Genomic DNA, 24,793 nt, shown 5'->3' with positions numbered 1-24,793 from the left:
TTCTCCCACTTTTATTGTGGTTTCATTCCATTATGGTCAGAGAAACTGCTTTGTATGATTTCAGTCTTTTTAAATTTATTCAGCTTTGTTTTGTGACCCAACATGTGTTGTATCCTGGAGAAGGATCCATGAGCACTTGAGAAGAATGTATATTCTGCTGTCAGGGGTGCAGTGTTCTGCATATGTGTGTTAGGCCTAGTTCATTTATCATATTATTTAAGTTTTCTATTTCCTTATTGATCTTCTGTTTAGATTACTGTCTATTAATGAGAGTGGTGTTTTGAAGCCTCCATCTATTATTGTTGAGATGTCTGTTTCTCCTTTCAGTTTTGTCTGTTTGCCTCATGTATTTTGGGGCACCCTCATTAGCTGTGTAAATATTTCAATTGTTATTTATTCTATGTGGATTTCCCCTTTTATTAATTTATGATGTCCTTCTTTGTCTCTTATAAAGTTTTAGATTTAAAGTCTATTTTGTCTGATATTAATATAGCTACCTCCAGTCTCTTTGGATTATTGTTTACATAGAATATCTTTTCCCAACCTTTCACTTTCAACATGTTTGGTTTTTTGGGGGATCTAAGCTAAATCTCTTGTAGGCATCATACAGTTGAATCATACTTTCTTTTAATTGATTCTGCCCATGTGTGTCTTTTGATTGGGGAGTTTAAGCCATTAACAATCAATGTTATTACTATAAATGCAGTACTTACTTTAACATTTTGTCCTTTGGTTTTTATATGTCTTATCTTTATTGTCTTTTTACCCTTTTAGTTACCCTTACTGATAATCTTCATTTCTATGCTCTCCTCCAAGCCTCTCTCTCCTTTCTATTTCTTCAGCCTGCAGAATTCCCTTTAGTATTTCATATACGGTAGGTCTCTTGTTGACAGACTCTCTCAGTTTGGCTTATCTGTGAATATTTTAAACTCTCCCTCAGTTTTGAAAGAAAGTTTTTCCAGATAAAGAATTCTTGGTGACAGTTTTTCTCTTTCATTACCTTAAATAAACTAAACCACTGCATTCTCACCTCCATGGTTCTTGTTGATAAATAGGAACTATTTCTTTTTGCAGTTCACTTTTATGTGATGAATGGCTTTTCTCTTGCTGCTTCCAGGATTCTCTTTTTATCTTTGGCATTTGAAATTCTGATTAATATGTTTCTCAGAGTAGATCTGTTTGGATTAATCTATTTGGAGTATGTGGTATTTCTTGAACATGTATGTTTATGTCTTCCATAAGTGTTGGGATATTTTTGGCCATTATTTACTCCAAGATATTCTTTCTGCTCCTTTTTCCTTCTCTTTGCCTTTGGGACACTCATCACTTATATGTTTGTATGTTTTGTGCTTTCATTCAAATCTCTGAGACCCTAATCACTTTTTCCCCATTCTTTTTTTCTGTCTGTTCTTCTATGTATAAGGTTTCATTTTTCCTGTCTTTTTAGTATCTTTTCTCTTTTTAACCATACTTCCCTTCATCTCTGTATATTGATTTGGAAATTTGTTTGAACATCTGTGTTTAGTTTGTCCAAATTCTTCATCTCCTCCAAGTTTTAATTTGTTTATTTAGGCCTTATTTTCCTGTTTCTTAGTATGGGTTATGATTTTATGTTGATGTCTAGGCATCTGATTATCTTGATGAGTTTACTCTGAAGGTTAGTTTCTTTCTCTTGCCTAGGATATTATTGTTGATTGGCTTTGTGTTAAGATTCTTCTTTGACACCTGGTTCAACTTATTCTTGACCTTTAGAATTGCCCATATTTAACTGTTCATATTTTTTTCAGCTCTTCTTCATCTGATTTTTCCAGGGTATTTGGTATAATTTTAAGGTTTCACTATTTGTGCAATTGTTTCACCCCCTCCTTTTCTCTGTTAACTTCTCCAGGAATCTTGATCAGTTCTGCCCGTTTTTGTTTTGCCTCTATAGAATTTTTATACTCTATTCATAGTCTATAGCTGCGTTTGCCTCTAGGGAAAATTCTGTGGTGAGGGTCACCCCAGAGAGGCCTTTCCCAAGTCAGTATTTCCCAGCCAAAACAGGGCCAGAGACTCATGAAGGAGGCACAGACCAGATCGGCAGTACTGGGGAGAGGGTGAGGAAAGATGCCAAAAGCTTTTTAAACAGTTACTGACAGTTATGCTTTCCTGGCTTGCCCAGCAGATGGAGCCCTTCAGTAAACTGTTCCCTCTAGCCCTAAGGAGGCACTGTGTCTTTAATCCTCCACCACCTCCGCCCCTGTCTGGTGGGGTTGAAACAATGGCTGCTACCATCTTTTTCTGGGTGGGTTGAAAAAGTAGTTCATAGCCAGTACCCAGTGATCTGAACTCACTAATCAAAAGCATGTTCAAATGTTTAAGCATTACTTTTCATACTTGAAATAAACATTTGTTTTAACTTTTCATACTTGAAATATTTATTTTTTAAGAAATTAAAAAACAAAAAAGCGTATTCAGTTTGGCTATGCTCCCCATTGCCATTCATGGAGTAGAGAATCTCTGTCTCTTTCTGATAGTAGCAGGTAGCCAGGGACTGGTTCCTGAGGCAGTCCACCTGGAGAGTGATGGATGGGTACCAGGAGGTGCCACACAGAGAGAGCTACACACAGTTCTTTACCACAGTTTTTCAGCCTCTTCCTCCTACTTTTCCTTGGATGCTGTACAGTGTTCTTCTGGCTTCCTGAGCCCTGAAGCAGTTGTTTCAGACTGTTCCTGCCTGTTTATCAGTGAGTCCTGAAACTCCCTACATCGCCATCTTTCTCTTCCAGTTAATCATATCAGACTTACTCTTAGGAAAGACAAATATTAGTAGGATGTTTTTTTCTCATCCTCCTTTTCCCCCTACCCCACTACTACTAGTAAAGACTCTGCTACCACCAGTTTCTAAGAGCCATTAAAATTTCCCAGGCATCCCTTTGGGGCTAAGAAGTTTGACACTATTAGTAGAGATGATAGTCTAGGAGTCAGGGAGTCAAATTTTTCATATGGTCTGCTGCTAACTTATTATATAAGTTAGAATTGGTCCCTTCATTTTGTCATATTTAAAATAAAATAAAAGCAATACATTCTTAGAAATCATATTCAGTAAACATCTAGTATCAAAGATTATAAAATTATGTTATGTGCCCCTAAATGTTCTGTGTATGTTTAAGTACCACTTTTTAAAAAACATTTTTTGCTGTGTAATATAACATATATGCAAAAAAGCAGTAAATTTCAAAGTACCTTTTCACAAGTAGTTATAGAACAGATTTCAAAGTTTGGTGTGGGTTACAGTTCCATGGTTTCAAGCTTTTCCATCTAGCTTCTCTAAGACACTGGAGACTGAAAAGAAACATCAATATAATGATTCAGCAACCATACTCATTTGTTAAATCCTATCTTCTCTGTTATAACTCCTCCTCCTCCTTTGATCCTTCCTCCATTCTTTAGGGATATTAGTTCTATGCCCCTTTTAACCTTCTCATGTTGAAAAGGGGTGAACAGTATAGAATAGGGGGATGGGATTAGTTGATGTTGGAGAGGCTGGCCCCTCTGGGTTCCAGGATTTATCTGGTCTAGAAACCACGTGGAAGCTATAGGTTTCTGGAAAATAAACTCAGTGCATGACACTTTTGTAGAATCTCAGATAGAGCCCTAAGGTGTCCATTAGGGTTAACAGGAATTATGTTGTTTGGGGTTTGGCAAACCATGGAGTCATGGTCAGGTTCATGTGTCAGCATGGCCAAGTGGTGGTACCTGTTTGTCTGATTGGGTGAGTGCTGGCCTGTCTGTTGCAATCAGGACATTTCATAGAATTAGATCATGAGCACGTCAGCTGCATCCACAGCTGATTCCATTTGTAATCAGCCAAGGGGAGTGCCTTCTGCAATGAGTGATCTACAGTCTAATCACTGGATGCCTTTTAAGGAGGATTTGAAAGAGACAGGCTCTCTTCCTTCCTGTCTCGGCTGGTGAGCCTCTCCTGTGGAGTTTGTCCAGACCCTCCATCAGAATCGTCGTCTTCACAGCCTGCCCTGTGGATTTTGGACTCTGTGCTCCTGTGGTCATGTGAGACACTTTTATAAATTTTATATTTGCGTGTGTTCCCTGTTGATTCTGTTTCTCTAAAGAACCCTAACTAATATATCTTCGTACCAGGAATGGTTCTTAAGAAACAGAATCTTAAAAATGGGTTTTTATGAATGGTTTTCTTCTCTGACAGAACTCAAAGACACTAAGGACTCTGATTCCTGTAATCAGAATGAAACTCCCAATCCATGGAGTGAGTTGGCAAAAGAGATATTCAAAATATTACCATTCGATTCTCCTAATGCTTTGCTTGTGCGGAGCCAGGCTCTGGGGGATAATGTTTTTGACACCTTTACAGAGTTTTGTGGAAATTAGAGGTATAGAGATGTTGGCTTGTTGTTGTTAGATATGCTGGCTACATTAAGGAGTGAAAGGAATGGGCTTAAGATTTCAAACAAAAGAAACTTAAGCACCGTATGACAGATGTAGACATTTCTATGAGTATCCTGAAGGAAAATCTTATTTCCTGTAGGCGTAGACTTGAGATCTCTGAAAATAAGATGCAGAATCTTATTGTTAGAGTAGCAACTTTACAATGTAAACTGAAATCTCAGCATTGCATGGTGTCTGCTGTTAAAGTGAGGGAATTGATTGGAAAGGAGTGGGACCCTGAAAAATGGGATGGTGACATATGGATTGATAATGATGTCAGGGGTGAGGTTGAAACCCTAGGTTGTGCTGAATCTTCTCTAGATAGCCCTGTAATAGTTTGCAATAAGGACATAGCCACCCCATCTCCAGCCTGCCTTGAGCAGTTGGCCACCCAACCGTCTCCTGAAGGGATTAGCCCTAATTAGTCCTAAAGTGATTAATTCTGTTTCACCAGATGAAACTGCAAATGAAGGCCCTGAAGCAAATGGCTTGGAAGATATTTCTAATTCTTTTCATGACCCTCATCACCCCTCATTTCTTCCAGACCTATAACTAGACTCAAGTTCCAACAGACCCCTAAAGGTGAGGTACAAAGTATCACACATGAAGAGGTACATTATACTCCAAAAGAACTGTGTGAGTTTTCCAATTTGTATAGACAGAAATCAGGGGAATATGTGTGGTAATGGATTTTAAGGGTGTGGGATAATGGTGGGAGGAATATAAGGCTGGATCAGGCTGAATTTATTGATATGGGCCCACTAAGCAGAGATTCTATATTCAGTGTTATAGCCCGAGGGGTTATAAAAGGTATTAACAGTTTGTTTTGTTTGGATGGTGGGTTGAAACATGGATCGAAAGGTGGCCAACATTACCTGAGTTGAAATGCCAGAGCTGCCCTGGTATAATGTAGATGAGGGGATCTAGAGGCTTAGAGAGATTGGAATGTTAGAGTGAATTTATCATGCAAAGCCTGCTCTTACACCCCAGGAATGTCTGGAGGATGCACCTTTTACCAAAACAGTGAGAACTAAATTTGTGAGACTAGCACCATCATCACTGAACAGCTCTGTAGTTGCACTTCTCTGTAGGTCAGATATTACTGTAGGAATTGCTGTCACTGAGCTGGAATCCTTAAACACAATAGGGATGACAGGATCCCGAGTTGGCAGAAGCCAGGTGGCAGCACTTAATCGCCAAAGACAGGGTAGATGTGACTATTATAATAGACAGCAAACTCAAAACAGGAGTCAAAATAATCTGACGTGCAGAGATTTGTGGCATTGGCTAGTAAATCATGGGGTACCTAGAAATACAACAGAAGGGTAGTCTACTAAATTCTTGTTCAAGCTGTATAAACAAAAGAGTTCTAGGTCAAGTGAACAGAAGTCTAACCTGCATTACAAAAACACAGAGTCACGGCCTCTTAATCAATTTCCAGACTTAAGACAGTTTACAGAGTGAGAACCCCTTGAATGAAGGGGAGGCCAGGTCCCTTTGGGGGAGAACCCTGTTACACTGCCACAAATTTATACTGTTAATCTTCCTTTAAGCCTTTCCCAAGGAGACCAATGGCCTTTTCCCAGGGTAACTGTGCATTGGGGAAAAGGAAATGATCAGGTATTTTGGGGATTATTAGACACTGGTTCAGAAGTGACATTAATTCCAGGGGACCCAAAATGTCACTCTGGTCCACCAGTCAGAGTGGGGGCTTATGGAGGCCAGGTGGTCAATGGAGTTTTAGCTCAGGTCCATCTCACAGTGGGTCCAGTGGGCCTCCGGACCCATTCTGTAGTTATTTCCCCAGTTTCAGAATGTACAGTTGATATAAACATACTGAGCAACTGGCAGAATCCCCATATTGGCTCTCTAACTTGTTCAGTGAGGGCTATCATGGTGGGAAAGGCCAAGTGGAAGCCACTAGAACTGCCCCTACCAAGCAAAATAGTAAATCAGAAGCAATACTGGATTCCTGGAGGGATTGCAGAGATTACTGCCACCCTTAAGGACTTGAAGGATGCAGGGGTGGTGATTCCCACCACATCCCCATTCAACTCTTCTATTTGGCCTGTGCAGAAAACAGATGGGTCTTGGAGGATAACAATGGATTATCATAAGCTCAACCAGGTGGTAACTCCAATTGCAGCTGCTGTTCCAGATGTGGTATCATTGCTTGAGCAAATAAATACATCCCCTTGTACCTGGTATGTAGTTTTTGATCTGGCAAATGCTTTTTTCTCAATAGCTATTAGTAAGGACCATCAGAAACAGTTTGCTTTCAGCTGGCAAGGTCAGCAATATACTTTCACTGTCCTAACTCAGGGGTATATCAACTCTCCAGCCCTATGTCTTGATCTTGTCTGCAGGGACCTTGATCGTTTCTCCCTCCCACAAGACATCACACTGGTCCATTATATTGATGATATCATGTTGATTGGACCTACTGGGCAAGAGGTAGCAACTACTCTAGACTTACTGGTAAGGCATTTGCATGTCAGAGAATTGGAAATAAATCCAACAAAAATACAGGGGACTTCACCTCAGTGAAATTTCTAGGTGTCCAGTGGTGTGGGGCATGTCGAGATATCCCTTCTAAGGTGAAGGATAAGTTGCTACATCTGATCCCTCCTATGACCAAAAAAGAGGCACAACACCTAGTTGGTCTCTTTGGGTTTTGGCAACAACATATTCCGCATTTGGGTGTGCTACTCCGGTCCATTTATCAAATGACCAGAAAAACTGCCAGTTTTGAGTGGGGACCTAAACAAGAAGAGGCTCTGCAACAAGTTGAAGCTGCTGTAAAAGCTGCTGTGTCACTTGGGCCATATGATCCAGCAGATCCAATGGTGCTGGAAGTGTCAGTGGTAAATAGAGATGCTGTCTGGAGCCTTTGGCAGGTCTCTATAGGAGAATCACAATGTAGACCCTTAGGATTTTGGAGCAAAGTCTTACCATCTGCTGCAGATAACTACTCTCCTTTTGAGAAACAGCTTTTGACCTGCTACTGGGCCTTAGTAGAAACTGAACACTTAACCATGGGCCACCAAGTTACCATGAGACCTGAGTTGCCTATGATGAGCTGGGTGTTGTCTGACCCACCAAGCCATAAAGTTGGGCGTGCACAGCAGCACTCTGTTGTAAAATGGAAATGGGGTATACGAGATAGGACCAGAGCAGGTCATGAAGGCACAAGAAAGTTACTTGAAGAAGTGGCCCAAATGCCCATGGTCTCCACTCCTGGCACATTACCTTCTTTCTCAGACCAGAGCTATGGCCTCTTGGGGAGTTCCTTACAGTGAATTGACTGAGGAAGAGAAAACTTGGGACTGGTTTACAGATGGTTCAGCATGATATGCAGGTACCACCCGAAAGTGAACAGCTGCAGCACTACAACCCGTGTCCTTGAAGAACTGTGGTGAGGGGAAATCCTCCCAGTGTGCAGAACTTTGAGCAGTGCACCTGGTTGTTCATTTTGCTTGGAAGCAAAACTGGCCAGAGTTGTGTTTGTATACTGACTCATGGACTGTTGCTAATGGTTTGACTGGATGGTCAGGGACTTGGAAAGACCATAATTGGAAAATTGGTGACAAAGAGGTCTGAGGAAGAAGTATGTGGATAGACCTTTCTGAGTGGGCTAACAATATGAACATATTTGTGTCCCATGTAAATGCACATCAGTGGGTGACTTCAGCAGAGGAAGGTTTTAATAATCAAGTGGATAAGATGACCTGTTCTATGGATATGAGTCAGCCTCTTTCCCCAGCAACTCCTGTCATTACCCAATGGGCTCATGAACAAAGTGGTCGTGGTGGTAGGGATGGAGATTATGCATGGGCTCAGCACCATGAACTTCTACTCACCAAGGCTGACTTGGCTACAGCCACTGCTGAGTGCCCAGTCTGCCAGCGGGAGAGACCTACACTCAGCCCCCGATATGGCACTATTCCCTGAGTTGACCAGCCAGCTACATAGTGCCAGGTTGATTATGTTGGACCACTCCCTTCATGGAAGGGGCAGCAATTTGTTCTAACTGGAATAGACACATACTCTGAATATGGGTTTGCTTTCCCTGCATGCAGTGCTTCTGCGAAAACTACCATCTGTGGGCTTACAGAATGCCTTATCTATCATCATGGTATTCCACACAGCATTGCTTCTGATAAGGAATACACTTCACAGCAAATAAAGTGCAGGAATGTGCACATGCTCATGGAATTCTCTGGTTTTACCATGTTCCCTATCATCCAGAAGCAGGTGGATTGATAGAATGGTGGAATGGCTTTTTGAAAACTCAGTTGTAGTGCCAACTAGGTGGCAATGCCTTGAAAGGCTGGGGTAATGTTCTCCAGGAAGCTGTATATGCTCTGAATCAGCGTCCGCCGTATGTTGCTGTTTCTCCCATAGCCAGGATCCATGGGTCCAGGAACCAAGGGGTGGAAATGGAAGTGGTACCGCTCACTATTACCCCTAGTGATCCACTAGGAAAATGTTTGCTTCCTGTTCCTGTGACCCTGAGCTCTGCTAGTCTACAGGTTTTAGTTCCAAAAGGGGAAATACTTCCACCAGAATAAACAGCAATGATTCCATTGAACTGGAATCTAAAACTGCCATCTGATCACTTTGGGCTACTCATGCCCCTGGATCAACAAGCCAAGAAGTGGATTACATTATTGTCTGGGGTGATTGACCCTGACTATCAGGGGGAAATAGGAACTGCAACTATACAATGGAGGTAAAGAAGAATTTTCTTGGAATATAGGAGAGCCCCTAGGGCATCTTTTAGTACTACCATACCCTGTGATTAAAATCAATGGAAAACTGCAACAACCCAATCCCGACAGGACTACCAATGGGTCTGAGACTTCAGGAATGAAGGTTTGGGTCACCCCACCAGGTAAAGAACCACAGCCAGCTGAAGTGCTTGCTCAGGGTAAAGGGAACATGGAATGGGTAGAAGAAGGTAGTGATAAATATGAACTATGACCACATGATCAGTTACAGAAACAAGGACTGTGATGCTGTTTTGTTCTTGTTATGCTATTTAAGTTGTAAGATATTACGTTTAAGAATGAATATTACCCAAGGACTTGCACCCTATTCTGGAGAGATGTAATGTTTCCAGTTATATGCAGGACAGTTGAGTATTGTTAGGTGAAAGAAAAAAAAATGTATGTTTTAATATTTTTTATTTTGAAATTAGGTATGGTTTAAGGTGATATATATAGCTGCCAAGTTGACGAGGGGTGGACTGTCATGGTCAGGTTCATGTGTCAACTTGACCAAGTGGTGGTACCTATTTGTCTGGTTGGGCAAGTACTGGCCTGTCTGTTGCAATAAGGACATTTAATAGAATTAGATCATGATCATGTTAGCTGTATCCACAGGTGATTCCATTTGTTATCAGCCAAGGGGAGTGCCTTCTGCAATGAGTGATGTACAGTCTAATCACTGGATGCCTTTTAAGGATTCATAAGAGACAGGCTCTCTTCTTTCCTGCTTTAGCTGGCAAGCCTCTCTTGTAGACTGTCCAGACCCTCTATCGGAATCATCAGCTTTACAGCCTGCCCTGCAGATTTTGGACTCTGCATTTCTGTGGTCACGTGAGACACTTTTATAAATTTTATATTTGTGAATGTTCCCCATTGATTCTGTTTCTCTAGAGAACCCTAATTAATACATATGGCAATTAGCAATATCTAGCTGAAGCTTGCATATGAGTAGCCTCCAAAATAGCCTCTGAACTCTATTTGCACTCTCTTAGCCACTGATGCATGGTATTGTTACATCAAGTGCCACTTATGGAATTTTAAAATGTCTAAATTTTGCTGTTTCTTGAGAAAATTGATTTTTCACCTAATACATTCCTGATTAAATTGTTCTTTGCTCTAAAATGTCTAAAGAAGGGAAAAAGAGAACTCATTCAGAAATAGGAAGAGAAAGAACACAACATGGTGCTGTTGGGAGATGATGTAAAATGAAAAATTGATTCTGAGTGAAATCAGCAAAGTGGCATATAGAAATTATTTGGTAAAAAATATTTTTGCCCAAATGAAGAAGAATTGAAGGCATGGTTGCCTTTCATATTGTGGCTTGAAGGATTCTGATATCATTTATAAAATTTGGCTACCTAAAGTTTGGGAGAAATGAAGATGAAAATTATAGGAAATACTAAATTTGTTTTAGCTCTGAAATACTAAAAATATCTTTCTTGCGATTCACCAAATTTAAAAAAATTAGTTCTTGCTAAAATATAAGCCTTTTATTTTTGCAGAGTAATCTTGCATCTCATACATCATCACAACATATAGGTTGTTGCTTGTATTTAGTTGACAATAGCCATTAACTATGTTTGGGTTATGGCAGAGATTGCAAATTAAATATAAAAGAAGCAGATACAGAACAGACAAAAGAACCATGTTAGAAGTATTTTGTAACTCACTAGAATAGTAGCAAGGGTACATCATTAGAATGCACAGTCTTTATTTTATTTCTTCTATTTTAAATGGGATTATCAAAACATACTCTTCTGCAACTTGCTTTTGGCACTTAACGACATATCAGGAGTATCTTTCAAGTCATCACATTTGTAGATTTGCCTTATTCTTTATCCATTTTGTGTATATATTATAATTTGTTAAATTATTGCCTTATTTAAGGCATCATCTGTCTATTTTTTTTTGTTTTCAGGTAGAGTGTTTTGGTATACCTTTAAGTAGTCATGCCAGTGTTTCTGTAGGGTGGATTATAACTGTGAAATTACAGAGCTACAGAGTATGGACATTTAACACATTGATAGTGATCATCAAATTCCCTCCAAAACGGATGTTCCAGTCTTTATTCCTCCTGAGAAATAGTGCCTTTTTCTCACATATTTGCCATCATCTAACATTGTCAGTCTTTTAAAATTTTCTCAGCCCCATAGACTTTAATTGGTATCTGGAGGCTTCTGATTCAAGATGGTAGACAGATCACATCTATTTAGCTCTTCTCCATTCCTTTAAAAGGGCAGAAAATATTTTTAAAATGGTAAATCCATAATAGCACTGGAGTACTACTAAAGTTACCATCAGTGGCCAGAAATTTTGTAGAATTTGTGGAATATAGGAGACAGATGTGATTGGACTGATGGAAAAAACTCCACATAAAATACATACTAGAGCAGTTTCAAGGCTGGGGTCAAAAAATTTAGAGTATGTCAGCCTGAGAAGAAATCTACTATAGTGGAAAGCAGAAATGAGAGATGGAAAGTAAATTCCCTAGCCTTGAAAACATGGTTTGAAACATTCACCTGGCCCTACCTGAATTTAGCACTACTACTTGGACTTCCCATTAAGAAACAAGTAATTTGAGATGGATTTCTATTACTTGGTAACCGAAAGTCCTGAATACACTTGATATGTTCTGGCAGAACTCTAACGCTCTGATGATAGAAGATCCTAAAACCTTCCAAAGAGGAAAGGAAACACATTATTTATGAAGGAATAAAATTTAGAGTGATGTTGTGCCTTTGTAAGCAACACTGGATGGTAGAAGACAAGAAAGCAGTGTCTTAAAAATTTTGGTGAGGAAGGTTTTGAAACTAGAATTCTATGCTTAGCCGCATTATCAATATAGCATGAAAGAAAATAAAAATATGTCTGGATGTGTAAGAATTCAGGAAATTTATGTAGATTGTAAAAGAAGGAATTTAAGCAATCTGAAAAAGGAATAAGCCTTAAGAGAGCTGAGGGAAGCTAGAAAGAAGAAAAGAAGTCAATTGGAATGCATGCCTGAAAGAATCTCTTTCAATTGGAAATGATTTGAGGACAACAGATTCTTTATCTGTCACTCCTCTTGGTTCTCAAATGAGTCATTTTACCCATTTATAAAAATTACAAATATTCTTTACCGGTTTTCCATTTTTAGAAGCAACCTGTATGGATAAAGCCCAAAGATAGACTTACCAGAATGCGGTGACTGCAACTGGGGACAAGATGGTATGCTTTAAATCATTTTGAAGTAAATATAACTCCTCTGGGTAAAATCTTGTAGAATTTGGATCTGAATAGAAAAATGACTATGAGTCACATTAGGAACAGGGCAAGTGGAAAATAGGGACAAATCAACTGGGCACGTTGCTGAATCTGATACATCTTCCTTAGAAAAGGAGCTTAGGTGTGTGATAGGCCTAAGTGGTTCTGACCAGCTGGGAACCTTGTGGCTGGGAGCAGTGTTTACCTCTCTAGGAGAACATTTGGACCATCAGATCATCCTCCTTTTCTCTCTCCCTAGGACTCTTCATGACCCAAACTTGAACGTGTAGTTTTGTTATTGAAGTGGTTTTGGTCAGAAACCACTATTGTATTTACTTTTCTGGGAAGGAGGATTATATGTGATAAAAGGATGCCTTTTTAATGGACTGATGCTTGTGTCTAAAATATTCAGAAAGAGAAAGGGAGGGAGAAAGCTTAACTGTTCCACGTTCATTTTCCACATTTGAAATCAGCGTGAAGAGGCTTAACTTCTTTTCAGAGAAATAAGAGTCTAATTCTCAAAGTGCATAAACACAGAAAAGAGAAACAAAAATGCTAATTGGCCATTAAAGGAAAAAAGTTCAATTTTTTTTGACAGTAATGCAAAAGCTTACATTCCCAAGAACAAACAGTTCTAATGATGTCCAAAAACAACAGGACAAAAAGAAGATGGGCTAGTAAAGGCTTTTTAATAATAAAAAATAGCCAGGGAAAAATTAAGGCAGTTTTGAGGTTTTATGTATACCAAAAGACTCGAATCTTTGAGATATGAGAAAATCAGTCTAAATATTGGGTTGTTTTTTCTATACTACAGTAAATACCTTGCTCTAAATCATTTCTTCTTCACAATAGCCAACATATAGCTATAATTTGGTTTTTCTGACTTCAGATATCATGAGGCAAAGGAAATATGCAATTTCAAGGACATGGAATGACCTCAGATCACAGGCTAGGTTTGGGCCAAAAAGAAGGAAGGAAGCCAACCTTCTTCTAGTCATCCTGCAATTAGAGAAGAACCCGGACTGCCTTACGGAGAGCATTAACTGCATGTCGACAAGGGACAGCTTTATGAAACCCACATGTGTGATGGAAGCATTATGAATTAAAGTAGTAAAGATAGAAGCACAGCAAATATTTTAGAAATTGATATATGACAGAAGCATGCTCCAAGAAACCTCCTTGTAGAAAGGAGTTCATTAAAAGGAAAACAAAATTGTTCAGTAAAAAGATATAGAAAGAAAAATGGTAAAACAGAAGAGGCTTGAGTGGCTTTTATCTATGTATTATGTGTTAACACTGATAGGATAATAATGGTGAATATACTTATAAAGCAAATCATTCTGAACTCCGATTTATAAGCAATGTCTCCTAAAGTGTTTTTTCGAAACTTCTGTAAGTATTTGACTCCCGAAATGAGCAAACATATTAACAAACATACTTAATTGGCACTAAAAGACTTGGAGTCTATTGAAAGAAGGGGGCCATACGCAAAATACCAGCTAATATTTAGGGAGTCCTCGCTCTGTGCTAGGCCCTGAGCTAATAATTTTTGTTGTATCCGCTGATATAATTCTCATTACAGTTTTGTAGGATAGGCCACCCTATATATGTATAGATGAGGCTTTGAGAGGTTAAGCAACTTGCCTGTGATCTCACTATAAGTAGTAGACTTGGAGCTATTCCCTAAACTACTCAGGTACTATTATAGTATTACTGCTGAGAGTACTGTAGTGTTAAAAACAGTATTTTCACTCAGTAAACAGGAATTTGCTGATATGGGGTACATTATAAGTTGTAACCTGAAGGACTGCATTTCATTTAATCTCAGCTTCAGATAAACATATAATTAATAAATAAGTATTAAGATAGTGCTGTGATTAATGGAGCACTTAGTGCATCCTAGGTACTGTATTTTATATGTATCATCTCATTTAATTATCTTGTCAACCCTGGGAGGCATTAAGGAGAATGATTAAAGAGCCACATCAGAGACAGACAACCTGAGTTCAGACCCTAGCTCCACCACTTATTAACTGAGTCCTCTTGGCAAGTCTTTTTATTCACCAAACCTCGTGTTCCCCATCTGTAAAATGACGATAATAATGGCCCCTTCAAGATGAAATGATGATTAGCTTAAAGTGCTGATCAGAATAATGTCCAGAACTGATACTCAGTGTTCAAATGTTAGCTTTTTAAAATTATTCCAATTTATAGATGAGAAAACAGATTCAAAGAAGTTAAATAACTTGCCCAAGGTTCATAATTCTTACACAGCAAAGCTAAGGATCTAGTGCATACCTGCTCCAGAGCTTGGGTTTTGCTTTCCACCCTCTGCTGTAATGCCATCTCAGTGTTTGGCCTCTCAGCTCTGCTTTTTGACGATCGTTCAGGGAGCTTTTCCCATTATTTGAAACTCCAGCACGGATAGTCTATGAACAGGGTGCCTGGCGTGGCTGAGCCTGTCAAGGTTAAGTCAGTGAATGAATTAGGAAATAGACACAGGTGACCCATTTTTAAAGATTGAATTTAAAAGTACTTTCTATTCAAAGGAAACTGAATTAAGTGGAACTGCCCTGTTTTGCTAAAACATGGACTAACTATTTGAAGAAACAGAATATTCTGTTGCTAATGGCAGCTTGTTCATAAATGCATAACCTTAAAAAAGGGGAGCAGGGCTTTTAGTTTCAGTGACTTTGAACTGAAAAAACAAGCACAATAGGCGCGCTCTCTAATCCATATCCAAAGTGCAGAATAGCATGACAGAGTACAAATAAAGCATGTCCTGAATTGTTCGTGTTCAGGGAAATCTCTTTGTAAAATAGTATTGAAGGGTGGTGTAATGAGCTCTTTCATAGGTTAACTGTATGACTTGGACTTTTTTTTTTTTAATGCTTTGGGAAGTCATGGTTATCTGAGACCATGAGTTATGTGCAATTGTGTACATTAAACAGAAGGAAAATGTCTAACTTGCAGTAATGTCCAGAATTTCCTGTTGGGGATCTCGTCCTGGGGTGGTATTAATTTTGTGAATTTGCCACATACTGGGCCCAATCGTGGTCGATTCGGAAGACTCATTTGTCAGCATATTACTAGTTGTTTCTTCTCTCTGGTTTGGACTCAGAAGAGTATATACGCTCCTGACTCTAAAGTGTAAAACCAGAAAGCCCATTGATGAACCTTCAGTGAGCAGCGGTAGATGTGTCTCCAGCCAGCCCATTACCTCTGAGTAGGCACAGAAGTCAAATTACAGTCAGGTGGTTGCTTTGGATGGAAACAGCCAGATGAGTGAGTTACATGAGTTAAATATTCAATGGTAGAAGGCTAGGATTGTTGATCATATTCATTCCAGAAAAGAGCAAGAGCTGTAGGCAACCAGGTCCAGGTGGGTTTAGTGTCTTAACAATTTCCAAATCCATGCTTGGGTGGGCTCTCAAAGGGTGATTACTTTGTGTGACCTCAGGAGTTTACTTGCTTTTCTGTGCCTTAAGTTTGTTACCTATTGAGGAGTAAATGGTTTAGCAAAAAGCCCATGTGAAACTGTCATCCTCTTCAGTGCTTCTACTGCCTACCAGGCTTCTTTCTTCACACAGAAGCCATTCTGTCTCTTTTTTGTTTGTTTTGTTTTTTGCATGGACAGGCACCGGGAATTGAACACGGGTCTCTGGCAGGGCAGGCGAGAATTCTGCCACTGAGCCACCATTGTACCACCCTACTCTGTCTCTTTAAAATAAAATGAGTATCCACATCTTTGATTTTAAAAGTTTAACTTTCAGAGGTAAACATTTTCCCTGACTTCCAAGTTGTTGTCGTTTCCAAGTAAAGAAAACAGTGATAACAGGCTTTTTAAAAGCGTGTCCACATAGTAAGTTAAAAATTGTTTAGACTCTTTCTGTGTTGCTAAAACACATCACATTCTACCAAAGCTTTGTAGTAGGTGATCCTATGTATACTATCTATTTTTAACTTCCCTTTGGTGTTGTGCTTTTTCTTTCTTTTTCTTTTCCTTAACTATTTGTGTTAAGATATAAAAGCATTGCTATTTCTTGATTTTTTTTTTAATAAATATAGTTCACTTTACTATAGAACAGAGAATGTGCATTAGCTTACTGCTTTCCCCTCCATATTAAAGGCTGTATTTGCAGGGAACAAAGAGTGGGTAAGAAGAAGGGCTTTTCTGCTGCAAAGACCATTCATAATAACTAATACCAGTTTTGTAACCATTATTGCACGTGCAGTATTAATTCAGCTGCTTTTTGGGTTTAGCTTTTTATTAGAAAACAACCTTTTCCCTCTTGGCCTCAGACTGTGTACTTAGAAACCATTATCCCCTGTTTTGGGTCAGACATTCGCTGGGAAAGTGAATGTTTCAATCTCTTTCAGGAAAAAGAAAGCTGTTACCTAGGATAATGTGGAGTCAGACTCATAATTTAGTACTTTATTTTGAACATTTGCTGGCCATTTACTTGTTTTCATTTAAATTGAAGAGTTAGAGTTTCAAGGTAAATCATTTTCATGTTATGAGTCTTGACTTCCCAGTGTTTCCCCTTGACGTTTCTGTGAAATGTGTTATCCTAGATTAGTACAAAATCAGGCACCAAGGCCTTGGTATTAAATATCACACAGCTGTATTAACTTTTTATGAGATGAAGCTGAGCTGCAAAACATTATGTGTGGATTTTGGAGAGGATTGTTTCTAACTGTTGAGTTATGATGCCTGGATTTTTATCTACAGTACTAGAGTTGGGTTGATCGGATTCATGCATTTTAGGCACATAACCCTGAATTATAAAGAAGAGAAATATGTTCTCATTGCAAGCAATTCTCTGTAGGTAATGATGTTAACTGTATGAGTTTTTTAGGCCATTGAAACATACTCCGGATGATTGGAAAAGGCTTATATGTCTCGATTCCCTGAGATACTAATATGCATATCTCTAAAAGGAAATGGCAATATAATGGCCTTGCCAGGGCTGTCTGTAGTTGATGGGACACCAGCGCCATCAAATCACAGGCTGCAGTAAATGTGATTAGGAGCTGTCACAATACATTTAGCCTTCATCGGTTAGAGGGAGAATCTAGGCCAAAGGTCACTCTCTACAGCAAAGTGGGCATTTAGTGCTTTTATTTGCAGTAATGGTAAATGATAGTTAATGAAAATCATTTATAAACCTTGTCCAAATCAGTGTTTCTCTCCTGAAAACGGCAGCAGGCTGCCTCTCGGAAGGACTGTAATTGCAATACGGTGGACGCCATGTGATAGTAATTGGGCTTACAGCTTAATGAACTCGGTGTCCGGTAATTCATTTCCACATAGTGGGAAAACAGCTGAGGTAATAGCCTTCCCTGAAGGGAACCCGTACTCCTGCTTTGTCTGGTCGGCCTTTGTCACTCTGCACTTTGAAGTGAAATATTACCACCTTTGAAATGATGTGCCCAGTCTGAGGCCTGTTGCTTTTTGGTTCATGGTTGACATATACCCTAATGATGATTAATAGGCTTTGCAAGTGTCCTAGTTATTAAAAGGTCATTTAATCTTTATGTACCAGTTTGATTAAAAAAATGTATCCCTTTTACGCAGCTGGCATTCATTTCAGAGGGAAAGAAAGAGTGGACACAAGTTGATGAGAATAATTTATTTGGCATTTCTTCTCTTTTCTCAGGTGTCTATTTTAATCACTGAAAAAAAAAAAAAACTTTCCATTCGTTGCACCTCTTTCCCACTAGTTGCAGTCAAGTTTCTTCTGGTAAATCCAATTCTTACGGCTTCTTAGGTGGATTTCACTTCATCAGTCAGCTGTTGGAAAAGCATGTCTGGCTTCTCACCTTTACTCTCCTTTAAATCATGGATTTCTGAGTGAAAGAACAGCCACTGGCTTATAGGACTGGTATTAGAATGAAACTTTTATGAAGACTGTCAGTAGTCTGTAGAATTATCAGAATCTGAGGGTGGTTTGTACAGAATAGTTAATAGCTAACATTTATTGAGCATTTGTTTTGTGCTGTACCTGGGCTAGGCCCTTGACTTGAGTTATCCGTGTAATCTTTGCAAGCACACTATGATTTCCATGTTGCTTTTTTTCCCATTGTAGAGGTGAAAAAGATGGGAAAGTGAGGTTAAGCAATTTCCCCAAAATTAAGCAACTAGTAAGTGGAGTGTACTTAGTCTCTGTGACACTTGTGTGCAAATTAAGAGATGGCTGTCCCTCAGGTGACGGTGTGATTGGTGAAGCACAGGATGCTTGCACCCACTGTCAGATGCCCTTGTGCATTGCACACCTGTGTGGCAGCCCAGCTGGTGAGTGACAGGTACATGGATTCAAACTGTAGCACTAAAGCAGTGCTGTCCAGTGGAAATAGAATGTATGCCACGTATGTAATATTAAATTTCCTAGTAGTTCAATGTTAAAAAAAAAGGAAATAGGTGAAAATATCTCAACACTTTTTATTTAACCTACTCTATCTAAAAATGATAATGTCTACATATAATCCATATCAGAAATGGAGAGTTAATGAGACCCCAAACCAAAAAACTTTTCGCCTTGTCATCATCTCTGGTAAGAGTAGTGCAGTCCAGAAGCTTAAAGACGTTCCTGAGTGACTGGAGCAAGGACTTTAGATGATATTAAGCTCTATGGAGTTAGACAGAGTTACTGGAAGAACAAAAACAGAGGCCGAGCCCAGCTTCTTGACTTCTTACAGTGCCTGCTAGCTTATTTAATGAATTCAACTTAATACAATTTTTTTTCATAGTCAACTTCATTCCTTTTGGTAATAGAGTATGGATTAGTCTGAATGTCATCTGTCTATGACTGGTCATATCTTTTGGGAGAATGTTCAAGATCCTTTTGAAACTTTCTGGAAACTGATGGTATCACTTGAAAGGTTTGTAGAGCTTTAATTACCAATTAATCACTGTGATTGCAGTCTGGGAAACTTGCCATACAATGGAGAGTGGTATTTGAGAGGCATGGATGGGTTTCCTTGAAGTAAGGACAGCTTTGAATAGCATAGCATTTTGGAAAGAAGAAGACAGCCTTAGAATCTTAGGTTTGCTACACACTCTCTTAGTTTTCTTCTCAGTGGCATGGAGAATGACCCTGCTAGCTATGATTGTCATCGGGGACTAATGAAGACTTATGTAAAACATGCAGCTCTGTGTGCCCAGCCCAGAGTAGATCATCTATAAACTGCAGCCATCATCATTACTAGTAGAACTGATTGGCATGTATCTTTTTGAGTTGGTTATACTTTATTGGAAACATAAATATTAATAATTACGGTTTATTGCTAACAAAACACATCTTTTAGCACTGAGAGGCATGAGCCCTCATATGGCTTATGCTATTAGAAATGCAGAACCATCATTCCCAGAAAAAGAATAATTTGAGAAGTTACCGGAATAAATTAAGATAAAGGTAGTACTAATTATCCAGAAGTGTGTTGGCAAAAAGTAATGTTTTTTGATATCACAGAGTGAAGAGATTGTTGGAGATAAAACAAAACCCAAGGACATGTATATGTTTTCCCTTTTAAAAAGTGTTAACAGTAAATACGATCTCTTCCTTTTCTCTCTCCCATCCCCATTCCCTTTTCCATTTCTCCCCTTTCTCACTCTTTTTCCCCCCGCCCTCCCTCCCTCCTTCCTGGGAAATGGGTTAAGTTGGTGGGAGGTTTGGACTTGGGCTGTTATATGTGGAAGAGGGAGTTTTGTAACTTTAAAAATGTAACTCACAGATCAAGGTTATGTGTTTGAATTATGGATATGGGGATATTTTTATTCAAGAATACTCTGAGCCACTAGGGTCTGGGTAATAGGTGTATAAAAGCATATGTGGGGCTGTAAGGGTAGCTCAGTGGTATAATTCTTAGCTGCCATGTGCGAGACTCTGGTTGATTCCCAGTCCCTGCATGTCCCATGAAATGTGACCCTGCCATACAGCATTCAAAAAAAAGAAAGAAGCATTTGCTCCGAATCTCAATTTGTGCATGTTAGTTAGCAGTGTGGTCCAAATCTTTGGAGTGGATACAAAATACCTTTAAAGAATGATAACCAAAGAAACACAAACTTTGATGTGTAGTTGGGTACTGCATTGGTTAAGAGCCTTTGAGGTAGGTAACAAATCCTTTTTGTCCACGTTAAGAAATGAAAAGGGAGTTCTGATACATGTGACAACATGGAAGAACCTTGAAGACGTCATGTTGAGTGGAATAAGCCAGACACAAAAGGACAAATATTGAATGATCTCATGGATATGAACTAATTGTAGAACTCAGAGAGCCAGAATTTAGAATGAATTTAGGGAACAGGGAGTTAGGGCTTAAAATGTGCAGAGTTTCTATGCAGAAAGATGGAAATATTTTGGTATTGGATGGTGGTGATGGTAGCACAACATTTTGAATGTAATTAACAGCACAGAATTGCATTTGAATGTGGTTAAAAAGTGAAATTTTAGGTTGTATATATGTTACTAGAATAAAAATTTTTAAAAATATCCAAGGAACTTCACAGTTAACCCTAAGTTAGCGTATGGACTATAGTTAGTAGTACAAATATAAAAATGTGCTTCATGATTCTAACCAATGTACCGCATGAATGCAAGGTGTTCATATTAGGGTGGTATATGGGAATCCTATATTTTATGCACGATTGTTCTTTAAACCCACAACTTCTCTAATTTAAGAACAGTAGAAGGAATTATCAAAAAAGTTGAATTAAAGGATACCAATTATTGTAAAACTACTATACTTAAGAAACGAAGTCAAGTTAAGTGGTATTGAGGAAATGGTGGAATGTTTGTTAGACTGGAAGGTGATGTTTGAAAATAAACTAGGGATGGGCAGTTTTGGCATTCAGCAAAGCGATCTGCCTGAACTTTTCATCATTTCTGATCTCATACACTTCAAAATTAGAAGTTACATTAAAGTCCAATGGTTCAAGCTAGGATCATATGACTTCCTGTTGGATGTGTCGGGGTACATCCAAGACTTAATAGTTCTACCAATACTAGTGACAACATCTAGATACTGAATAGCCAAAAGAATCCATCACCGAATGCCTACTACAGATACAGTTCTTACTTTGGAGCAACTACTATTTACCCTAGTGTTCCTTTAAGCCTCAACTATTCTGATGTTTTAATTCACTTTACTTCTTTTCATAGGATCGTTTGTTCTATAGTATAGTTCCATTGTCATGTCTCTGGGGCTTTGATGTTCTAAAACATTGACCTTCCTATGACAGGACACAAACTCAGCAGCTGTTGAAAATTTCACAGTGGAATGATATTATTTTTTCTTCCAATTTTCCTGTTGTTTATATCTTGTGTGCAAATAAATAAATAAAGCAAAAGATAGACAAGAAAGACTATACTCCAGTTTAATTCTAGATCTTTAAAAGAAATAAAACTCATAATAATTTTTATACACTGAGGTTCTCTTGGCAGTTAGAACCTTAGTCTTATCCTTTTCTCCTCATTTCTTAAATGCACACACACACAGAGTCTATGATGCAATTGTAAAATTGTGATTTTTTCCTTCCAGAAATGAGATCTGATTGGTACCTTTGTATGTCAGTGTCCGTGGATGGTATCAGACATGATTGTGTGGCTTGATGGATGCAGTGGGGAGGCCTGGATGGTGTTTTGCACTCATCTCTTTGCGAAGCTGCAAAGATTTCTTTGACATTTTAAAATAGTGTCAATACACATTATAATTCAGAGAACATTTTGTGTAATGCTAGGCACATAATAGGATGCCAATAAATTCATGTTAGCTGATTGATGCAGCACTTGTAGTGCATAATTACTTATCCTTCAAGACAATGATTAAGATCTAGTTGTTATTAGAGGTTATAAAATACCATACTTTTGTCTGTTGGTTTCTTTCTTCCCTCTGGAAAATGATTGGCTTTTTTGAACTCATCTAGCCATAGCTACAGGTGTAAGAGATTTTTGGAGTGAGACTATGAGGCAAACTATAGAAGTTCTAGGACCTGGTATGGCATCAAGTTCAGTTGGGTCATTTATTGTAGGGAAAACAATCCACACCCTAAACTGCACCAACAATTACTGTATACGTTACCAAACATTTGTCAGGAGTTCCCAAGGCACAGCTCTGGATTTGTGGTCTATTGCCCATTCATCCTTCCTTGTGATTTTTGTTCAAATAAGCATCCCTATTCTGATTCTCAGACATTAGAATAACCCACATCTTTACCCACTGCTCCAGAGGTGGGCTCTGATTGGTTTAAGTCAAGAAAATTGCAGCTACTGGCAAAAAAAGAGATTTTGATTATTGGAAAGCTGACTTCATGAAGGTTATTTTAATTATCAAACAACAAATAAATTTGATAGCACTCTTTTAGTTTCAAACATTAGAAAACCCAGTAAAACCAATTTAATATTGGCTCATATCACTCGAAAGGTCCAAGGTGGGGCTGGCTTCAGATTCATTTGACTTCTAGGTTCAAATCAGGGCTTGATTTCTCTTTATCTCTGGCTATATTCTGTGCATTTGCTCCATTCTCACACAGGGTCTCCCTCTCAAACCAATTCGAAGTACATTAACATTGGCATGTCATATTATATATACATAATATATATATATATATATATATATATATATATTATATATAGAATCATTTTTAATTTAATAAAATTAAATACCAATATAATATTAGAACATGATAAAAGCATAGATGGTGGCTATCTCTTTTAGAATAGCATCATAGGTAATTTTAAAACTTTTAAATTTTACTTTTGTGTATTTTCTAAAATTTGAGACATAAGATTGTAAAATTTTATAAACATTTTAAATGTACCAAATGCTATGTATTTAGTAGTAAAAGAGCTGTATTATTGCATTCCTTAAAAATAATATTTTTGGTAGAAGGACGAAGATGGAGGAATAAAATGCTATAGGGCTCTTCCTTCTGTAGATACTATAAACAACAAGCAAACTCTGGCAGAACTCTTTCTTAGAGCTCTGGAAAATAGTTAAATGGTCAGTGTAAGTAGTTGTGCACCAATTCAAGAAAAAGGCAACTTAGAAATGGTAGGAAAACTTCATGGAAGCTGGTTTGAAAGGGTTTATGCACCCTAGAAAATCCATGTTTTAATCCTAATCCATTTTGTGGGAACAAACTTTTCTTTTAATCCCTATTCAATAATGCAGGTTGGAAACTTGATTAAGTTGTCTCCACGGAGATGTGACTCACCCAACTATGGGTATTAACCTTGGATTAGAGGGAGATGTGACTCCACCCATTCCATGTTTATGGGAATCCTTTAAAAGAGGAAGCATTTTGGAGAGTTCCTTTTTTTTAGAGCCCCAAGAGAGTCTCGAGAACCATGAGATTGATGAAAGCCAGAGCCCATGAAACCAGAGACCTTTGGAGATGGAGAAGGAATACGCCTCCAGAAGAGCCTCATGAAACAAGAAGCCTGGAGACAAAACTATGCTTGCCATATGCCTTTCCAGTTGAGAGAGAAACTCTGAACTTCATCAACCTTTCTTGAGTGAAGGTAACCTCTTGTTGGTGCCTTAATTTGGACATTTTTATAGACTTACTTTAATTGGGACATTTTCAGGGCCTTAGAACTGTAAACTAGCAACTTATTAAATTCCCCCTTTAAAAATACATTCTGTTTCTGGTATATCACATTCTGGCAGCTAGCAAACTAGAACAGGACCCAGCTAATTCTTCCCTCACTTCCTCCCTGATGCAGTGTGGAGCCAGCCCATATTCCCAGTGCAGGTCTCTAATCTTGGTTCCAGAGAGAACAGAGTGGCATTTGTGAACATACCTAGTTACATTATATCTGTACCCATCTGTCTGGTGAAAGCCTAAAGGATTGGATGATCATCACAAGTTCACCAACCCAGGACTTTCCCTGTGTATGGAGGCAGCCCACAGGTCAGCTGGAGCAACGGTGGGAGATGGTCAGATTGCAACTGCCTGGGACAAAGGAGTGCTGGCTTTGGGATAGTGCAGTGTGCTACCTGAGACTGGGATGAGAGACTGTTACCTGAGAACAGGAGACATTTGGATCTGTATAGACAGGGGAATTCCTTAGGTCATGCACAAGCCCAGATTGGGAACGGCATTTTGTTCTGTAATCTCCTGGAATTCAAGGAAATCTCTAATATAAAAATAGCTGTATAGAAGTCTTAGGAGCAAATAGCACTGTGGCTAAATTCCAGAGATAACTTTAAAATATTAAAATGTCCATGGTGCAACAAAAGATTACCAGGTGTATAAAGAATCAGGAAATGATGGCCCATGCAAACAAGCAAGAGAAAGCATTGGAAACCTTTAACAAGGAAGACCAGATTTTGGA

This window comes from Tamandua tetradactyla, chromosome 15 (assembly GCF_023851605.1).
Source record: "Tamandua tetradactyla isolate mTamTet1 chromosome 15, mTamTet1.pri, whole genome shotgun sequence".
Lineage (NCBI taxonomy): Eukaryota > Metazoa > Chordata > Mammalia > Pilosa > Myrmecophagidae > Tamandua > Tamandua tetradactyla.
This window is presented reverse-complemented; position numbering follows the sequence as displayed.